The 8,558-nt window shown below is 42.5% G+C and overlaps 1 long non-coding RNA gene across 1 annotated transcript in view; it reads right to left on the bottom strand.

Moving 5' to 3' along the window:
* Positions 1-8,558, bottom strand: part of LOC116670509 (uncharacterized) — a 44,580-nt gene that overhangs the window by 34,415 nt on the left and 1,607 nt on the right. Inside the window, exon 2 of the long non-coding RNA XR_004327046.1 lies at positions 8,209-8,443. This is a non-coding gene — a long non-coding RNA (uncharacterized LOC116670509). The remainder of the gene's footprint in view (positions 1-8,208; positions 8,444-8,558) is intronic.

The raw sequence follows: 8,558 nt of genomic DNA, 5'->3' as shown, positions 1-8,558 counted from the left end.
CAGGAAGACTCAGCTCGATTTGTGCCAGTTCTCATTAATATCCATTGAGCTAAATTGCTTCACTCTGATTGGCTAACAGCTAGCCAATGACAGCCTGGCTATCAGTATCCTTTACCTAGCGCAACTGGGCGAGCTCATGAATAGTAATGAGCTCAGACAACATGCCATCAGACTGACCAACTTTGGCAATTGGCCTGATTTCTCTGCTTATTTCTTTTCAGTGGCTAGAGCTGACAGAGGGGGTAGCAGTTTATTTTCACATTCATGACATAACACAAACCCATTTGGACCAAACTTATTTCAAAAAATGCAAGTAAAATCGGTTTCCTGCAGCAGGGCACCTTTAAGTATAAAATGGTGTAGCACAATTGTGTGAAAATCCTAATGGTTGATTGATGGTGGTCCAGGCGTTTGTTAAGAGCCTCCAGGAGGAAAGCCCTGTTATCAGCTGTAGGCCACAAGATTACCTCCAGCAGCTTTCTGCTTCAACTTTTCAACTTTTCCCTCCTAAATCCTCCCATTCATAAGCTTCTCCCAACACGCATGCACACACGCTCACACATTTATTGAAGAATCGGGACATCCACGTATCAATTTTTTCTTTTTTCTAACAAAGCAAACAGTAACCCCACCCAGCCCAAACACTACAAACAAAAAATAGAAACAAAACGTATACTTACAGAATGCCAGAAGAAACAAAAGAAAAAGCTTTTACAATTTTATCATCTCATGATAATCAATAAACGGTTGCCATATTGCCCGGATGCAATCGGCCAACATCTTTAAGTCAACACAGCGATGCTGAATGTTGACTCAAAAAGACCTCCGACTAGAACACTTTGGTCCAACTCTCTTCCATGTATTGACCCTTGGATCCAATCTGCCTCATATGTACCTGTCACTCTGCCTGATCTCCAACTGTTTGAGCTGTTAAAATATTAACGGAGGGTATGTTCCGACTCGCTCTTTGAGTGGCGCTCTGTGACAGGTCTGACACCAGAATATGAGAGGAAGCTAACACCTTGAAAGAGTTTAGCAGCAGCCACAGTGAGACTCAATGTAGTGACACCTTTCACCTCCAGGCTGCTTTTGACTCTGAACTGTAAACCCGAAAGCATGCAAGCGAGCAAGAACTTCATCATCCATTATCACCAATATTCCAAATTTTTTTCTGCTACTGTAAACTGGTCTTCTTATATCTGTCAAGCTAAATTTTCTGTTCTCATTTTCTTTGTTATTTGTGTCACTCATTTCTGGTCCACAGTATGTCTTATTTAGATTTACTGTAAGCACACAATGTTAGTTCCAGCCTTAAGGATGTGAAGATTGATGGGCTTCTGGTAGTAAAGCGGTACGTAAGAAACGTTGGGTGAGAGAGCAAGCCGACGGGCTGGCAGAGACACAGAGCTGCCATGGAGGCTGCTAAAAGGCATAGTACAGCCTGCAGAGGATGGCAGCAAGATGGATACTAAGGCTATTATGCAGGCAAAGGAGATAAAAGCAGCCAGGTTGAAATACTAAAGTGCTGTGAAGTCAAAGGTACTACTGTATCAAAGCGACTGGCAGTGTCAGAAGATAGACCAAGCTGCAATGCAAGAATGCAAAATATATATTTGTACAGGCTAAAACCCTATTTTTCACCACCAGCTTCTGTGGTTTGATTTGTTAGGACAGGGTTGGGACTCAAGAAAGATGTTCAGTAAGGTGAGAAAAGAAGTGAATATTGAGACTTGCTGCAATACAGTCAATACTGGCCTTTTGTCTTGCTCACTATTCCTCTCTGTCACTCTGTAGCTGCGTCCCATTTTAGAAGTTGCAGTTGGGAATTCAGTGCCTTGTTCAAAGGCACCTCGACAGACCCCAGGAGGCAAGCTGGCACCTCTCCAGCAACTAGTCAACACTCTGTACTTGGTGGAATTGAATTGGCTACCCTCCGGTTCCCAAGCCAAGTCCCCATGACTTGAGCTACTGCTGCCCTGTCTGTATCTATCCTGCACTCTCATTTGCATGCTCTCCATCGCTCCACCCCTCATTGCACTGTGGCACTTCTGGGTCAGCCTTCTATCACGACAACAGGCAGCAGTTCAAACTTGGAGAAAGACTGAGCACAAGGGGGGAACAGACAAGAGTAAGAGAGAGAAAACAAAAACAAAAAGAGAAGGGAGACAGAGCCAGACAGAGGGGGATGGATGAAGTGAGGAGAGGAGACATACGGATGGGCACAGTCCAACAGACGGAGAGCTATAGGGACATTTGGAGGATACATGAGGCAGTTATGAACCTATTTGGTTTCTTCTACAGGAGCGCCCGAGTGTCACTAATGGCAAAGTAGGGGCTGGTAAACACATTTCTGTGACGGCACGACACTGCCGAAAAACAAATTAAACTCTCTTCTCGCATTTCACACCTTCTCAACCCTTTTCTCTCTGTCTCCCTCAATTACTCATTTCTTGCCACTCTGGTTTTCCATCTCTGTCTCTTTCTTCTCTCAGTCTCTCTTCCTGTCCATCTATCTTATTCAACCTATCCTTCTATCTTGTTTCTGTATTTCTGTTTCTTTCCCCTCTTTCATTCCTTAGCTCTACCTCCTTCTCTCTCCTTTTCTTTCCACTGTGTACACCCAAAAATGAAAAACAGGGCCATATGCGTGGGGACAGCTAGCCGAATTGCGCTCCTGATGTTCATGCTGAGGCAGTTAAGCAGCTCTCTGCAGACCGCGCCCACTTCAGCCTTGCCCAGGACATGGGGATAGTTGGCAAGCACTGCAGCGCCGAACAACACGGTGGCTGCTTTCTGGCTGCTTGTACTGTGATGAGACTGGGAAGTGGGTGTGTAATGTACTGTGGCTTCTGGGTCCTTGTGTAGACTCGCTACTCCATGTGCAATGGCTGTCTGAGCTGCAGGTGCGGAACTGGATGAGGGGTGTGTAAACTCCTCATGCAAGAGAACAAAAGACGATGAGGATGGATCTATATGTATGTATGTATGTATGTATGTATGTATGTATGGATGGATGACCGGCATGACCTGTGTTCATTTGCACACAGATTCACACAAATTGTATTCACAATGAGAGATAACAAAAAAAAAAGTCCTCATTACAGTCTCATGAGTTGCCTTAACGTATCCCTTTCTGCATCCTCAAATGAATTCTTTCTTCAGTGGCTAGACATGAAATGGCCTCAAAGTGGAATTTTGACATTAAATTGAAGCATGAAAGCCAGCATTAGCCTCTCCCAAGACGCCTTCTCTTTTCCTCATAGCCTTAACTTGGGTTAAAATCATTTCTAAACATAGCTTACCTCTTTCTGATCTTCATTTCGGGAGAGATTTAAGCATGTGTGTGTGTCTCACTTCTCTTCACACTCACTGCCTGTTGTCCTTCAACATATTGATTGAGTTAAATTTTCTTTCTTTCCTTCAAAGGCTTCGGAGGACAAGAGCCTAATTTGTTTGACACTCTAACTAAAGCACTGCTGTATCCCCAGACCCTTGCAGTATTAGAGAACAATTTAGTGTGTAACATCACTGCCTTCAAGGTATGTTGGAGGCTAATCTACCATGCTTATAGGGTACAGGTGCTTTTCAAAGACCAGATGATGCACTACTGTGTTAAACTGGAAAACATTGGCAGTATGAATAAACATGATGACAGGAGAAAAAAATAGTCCTTGCATGTAGTTCTAGCATATGAGGGATTCAAGAAAGCATTCACAGCAAATCAGTGCAAGCAAGATTTGTATCTTTGCATTTTATGTTGTTGCTCCGTCAGTGAGGATGATGCTGCTTTAAATACTCATCGATTGATCTTTTTGTACTATGACTCCATAACAATTTTCAAACTAGATTCTAGGCTCCAGATTCTTCGCTCAAAACATATGTAATGTTTGCTTATAATTGTCAAGATTTTTGAAGGTTAGTGTTTGTTAGTTACATGACTTCCCTTATAAAAGAAAGGGCCGAATCATGGCTATTATTTACTATTATTACGTGTGATTATTTTACCTCAATAAGGTGGTTTTCCACCCTTTAAATGTGGGTGGAGTTTGCAAGGGAAATATGCAATTATCTTTACTGACATGCTTAGATGACACATGCCCCAATCTAACAACAACATAATGCGTAATGTTATCATTTATAATAATAATAAGACATTTTATTTGGCAGATGCCTTTCTAGATACACAAGGATATCTTACATGTTTAAGAGGGCATAAAAGAATAAAATGCAATATAAGACTACCAACAGGAAATCAGGTTCCTAAGCCACAATAGTATTACTGTACTCCTTATACATAAAAATAGATAAAAAAATAAAATACAGCTCAAGTGCTCAATGAGGCCTTGTTTTGACACCACATTACACTAATGCTGACAGTGTGACACAGCTGCTATTAGCTCTTCATTCAACCTCCCTTTTCTCTTTTCCTCACTCCTCCCTACCCCTTATATCTCACCCCACGTGCATTTGGTTATCAGGAAAGGTGTCAGAGGATTTTGCTTAACACTTAGAGCAAGTAATGTCTATATGTGTGAGCGTGTGCCCGTAGTTAGTGAGGTGACACTCTGGATCGACCGTGCGCTACTACTAATGCCGGTGTGTGAGGGGTTTCAGGGGTCACTAAGTCACTAACTACTGCTGAAGGAAAGCCAGTAGGTGATTGCTGATGTTTACAGGGGCCTTCCCTAACACCTATACTGAGCTGACAGTGTGTGTGTGTGTGTGTGTGTGTGTGTGTGTGTGTGTGTGTGTGTGTGTGTGTGTGTGTGGGTGTGTGTGTGTGTGTGTGTGTTCTTCCTGGACTTTAATTCTTCGAAGGAACATCAGTAACAGACCAGAACCTTCCCATCTGCCACTGCTCTGTCCTTCGATCTGCCTCCCATCCTTTTTTTTCCCTCTCCTTTTTTCTCTACTGTTTAATATCTCTGAGCTCCCTCTTCCCCCCTCCCTCCTGTATCAGTTTCTACTAAGTGGCTCCTATTTTCTTTTTGCTTTCAAGGTCTCTTTTTAAAAAGGTTCAGCCACTCCTTTGTGCATTTTTTTCAATTTCCTCCTCTCCTCATTCTGTCATCCCCTCCACCTGTTCTTCTGTGTAACCATGTACCGTATCCCTCCCAGTATGCTGCCATCCACTTCTACACCTCACACACATTTCAATACTTTCATTTATGTTCACATTTAAAAAGTTAAATGTAGCATGATACCCAACCAAAACAACCACCACTGTTGAGAGCTCTCTCCGCCACTGACTTTCTAAATATGTCTCACTGTTTGTTTCATCACCTCACTCACTCACACACTCACTCACACACACACTCACACACACACTCTCACACACACACACTCTCACACACACTCTCACTCACACTCACTCACACTCACACTCTCACTCACACTCACACTCACACACACACACACACACACACACACACACACACACACACACACACACACACAGTGTTGCATAGTAAAACTGAACACAATAAACGTTATCACAACAGCCACTGAATTCAGAGAGATAAGAAATTCATTAGGCGTTAGCTCGCTAATGACGTGCAAAGAGATGAAATTATGGGAAGGACAAAAACGATGTAAGAGACGGGAGTAGGGGAGGAAAGAAGAGAGGAGGGGAAATGAAAAAGGATGTGCAGGAGAAAACCGTCCCCAGGATGTTACACCGTATTATGGCATGCTAGCTTAATTGGCTTGTGACCTTGTGAGTCAAAGAACTAAACGAGGCCTCATTCATATGACAACACTGTTTCCCTTTTGTTTCTTCTTTACAGGTTGTGTTTCTTTCTTTGGTTCTCTCTTCCTCCCTATCTGTCTGATATTACTCCCCATACACCACGGGGAAATCAAGGTTGAAAGTCAAAGCACTCGTGCTCGCATTCTCTTATTCAGCTTACTGCTCACATGCTACTCAAGGTCACTATAAGTGGAGGCCTCCATTAACTAATAATGGAAGTTCATAACCTTCTGCCATGGTGCAACGTGAGCAAAGAGAAGTTGAAATAGAACAGTGTTTTTCATGTTTAGGGCTATTATCCACCTGCATCTACTTTTGAGGACAAAACCTTACAGGTCCATCTGTGGAACATCAAAAACACACTACCATAATCCCAATGTCAGTGCCTCAGCATGCTTAACATTCCCTCTAACATACATACACATCCGCCATCTGGTGCCCGTCCTGCCCCATGTTATACTATCCTCTGTCCCGTGCTGGATTACACCCTCAGTGTTTTACATCTTGCAAATCCAGCCGGCAGACTCTGATAGCCATCTGTAATCTGAAGGTCATATTTGCAGCATGTGTGTGTGTTCACGTATGAATCAGCCTGTAATTTGTTCATGCTCAGCACAGGGACAGTATCAGCATCCACGACATCTGTTCAACACAGGGCCTACACAGCAGAACTGGGCACATTATCTGCACCAAGCAGCACAGGGATGAAGCCGTCTCTCTCTCTCTCACACGCGCGCACGCACACACACACACACACACACACACACACACACACACACACACACACAACACACAACACAACACACACACACACACACACACACACACACACACACACACACACACACAGTTGTTTGTTTAATCTTCCACTCTGTTTATATGACATTGCATGTCTGCCCATCCCGGAAGAGGGATCCCTCCTCTGTTGCTAGTTTGTTCTTTTTAGTTTTTTTTCCTCCAAAGCGATGATTAAAAGCCAGATTTGTACAGACTGTAATTGCCCTTTGAGGCAAGTTTGTCATTTGTAATTTTGGGCTATTAAGAAGTGCTTGAGTGGTTGTACAAACTGTTGTTGGGGCCTAGTGGTAACTGTAAGACACATAACATATACTGCGAGTGCAAAACCACCAAAGCCAATGGGTTGCTTTGACCCAAAGTTAGTGTTCCTTACAATATTAGTAGTCAAAAAACATCTAGCGATGGCAATGTGCTTTCCTACGATGTGACATGAGAATTATATATTAAATATTAAGTTGTTACATTTACATAATTTAGAGGTTGACCGGCTGGCTAGAAAGCTAGCTTGATTGTTATTGCTAGGGGGGTAATTGTTTAATGGTGCAGAGGGCGCAGAGAAAGAGATCTATTACGGTCTTTATATTAAATATCTCGATACAGGATATTAGTTTATTAACATTTATTTTGTAATGTGTAGGTATGTGGAGTATGTAAATATCCCTTCACAAGTAGTTATGTATATATTGTTGTACGTTTGCCATCTTATGAACATAATAATGTGCAAAAATAGTCATTCCAATCATTCAAACGTGTGTTTTTTAGAAGAAACATTTAAACACCATTTCTGACCAGTTTGACAGCTCTTCTGTGTATTAGATTGATCAGATAAGATGAAAAATGAAAGGAGCTTTGTGTTTGCCTGTCACAGTCTCTTGTTTGTTTTCCGCCAAAAAAAGGCCGACAAGGGCCGACGCTTGACAATGGTGTGGTACACACACATCTTAGTTGGGCTGACGGCCCGACGGTCGGCTTGGAGTGTCAAGGCCTTTATGAGCTACTCTGGCTCTTTGTAAATTAATGTGGTGCTGTTTGACACTGATTGTTAATAACATAACAACATAATGCAATTGGATAGTGTTGACTTTTTGTTAGACGCTCCTATCTGTTAATAGCCTACGTCTTTTAAACACTTGTCTTTGGACTGTAACACAGGCTTTCTGTTGAATGTAAACTGTCCAAGCTCAACCTAAAGTCAAAAACACACTGAAGACCTCCTTAGGGTTATTTTTCTTTAAAAAGCTCCCCCAGCGGACATTATACAACTGTTTCACAGGTGGATTGCACTCCACATGACAAGCATCATCAGTAACATCCGTGGAGTGTATATTTAATAAAATTAACATGGAATCTACTTAATTTTGTCAGGATGGTATTAGAGCTTTGTGTTGTATACAATTGCATTTAAGTAAGTAGCCTATGTTTGTGTGCACATTAGCACATATGTCATTCAGTTGTACGCATCTGTGTGTGGTCAGCCGCAATAGGCTCATCTCTGTTCTACCCAGAGAGACATCACAGCAGGCACAGGAAAGGCTCAGAGGCTAAATCTTAGAGTTTGAATAAGCCCAATATTTCTTGCCAACGATGACAACAACTGAAGTAGGATCCACGCAGAGAAGTAGAACAAAAAAAACAAAAACTGAAAGGAATTTACAGCTCACCCGTTGGGGGATGGATGTGTCGAGGATGAAGTGATGATCATCTCTGTTCTCTGCTAAAATAAAATATGATGGCAAGGGAGCTCAGTGCCATTTCCTGCCTGGCACAGGAAGCACCCATCTGGTGCGGAGTGCTGTCTGTCCTCTGTTGTTGTGTTGCATGGCGTTGTAATAGCTCTTGTCACCGCTGTTGCTGTTCTCAATTCTGTTATTATTTCTGAAGCACCACACAGGTCAGCTGAGGGAGATGGGGGAGAAAGACATGATATTCATGGTTTAAGACGCTGTGTTGTGGATCGCTGAGGAGAGGACTGGTAAAATCGACAATAAGTGAGGAGTTTATTATTTGAACT

Source organism: Etheostoma spectabile, chromosome 20 (assembly GCF_008692095.1).
Source record: "Etheostoma spectabile isolate EspeVRDwgs_2016 chromosome 20, UIUC_Espe_1.0, whole genome shotgun sequence".
In the NCBI taxonomy this organism is placed as follows: domain Eukaryota; kingdom Metazoa; phylum Chordata; class Actinopteri; order Perciformes; family Percidae; genus Etheostoma; species Etheostoma spectabile.
This window is presented reverse-complemented; position numbering and strand designations above follow the sequence as displayed.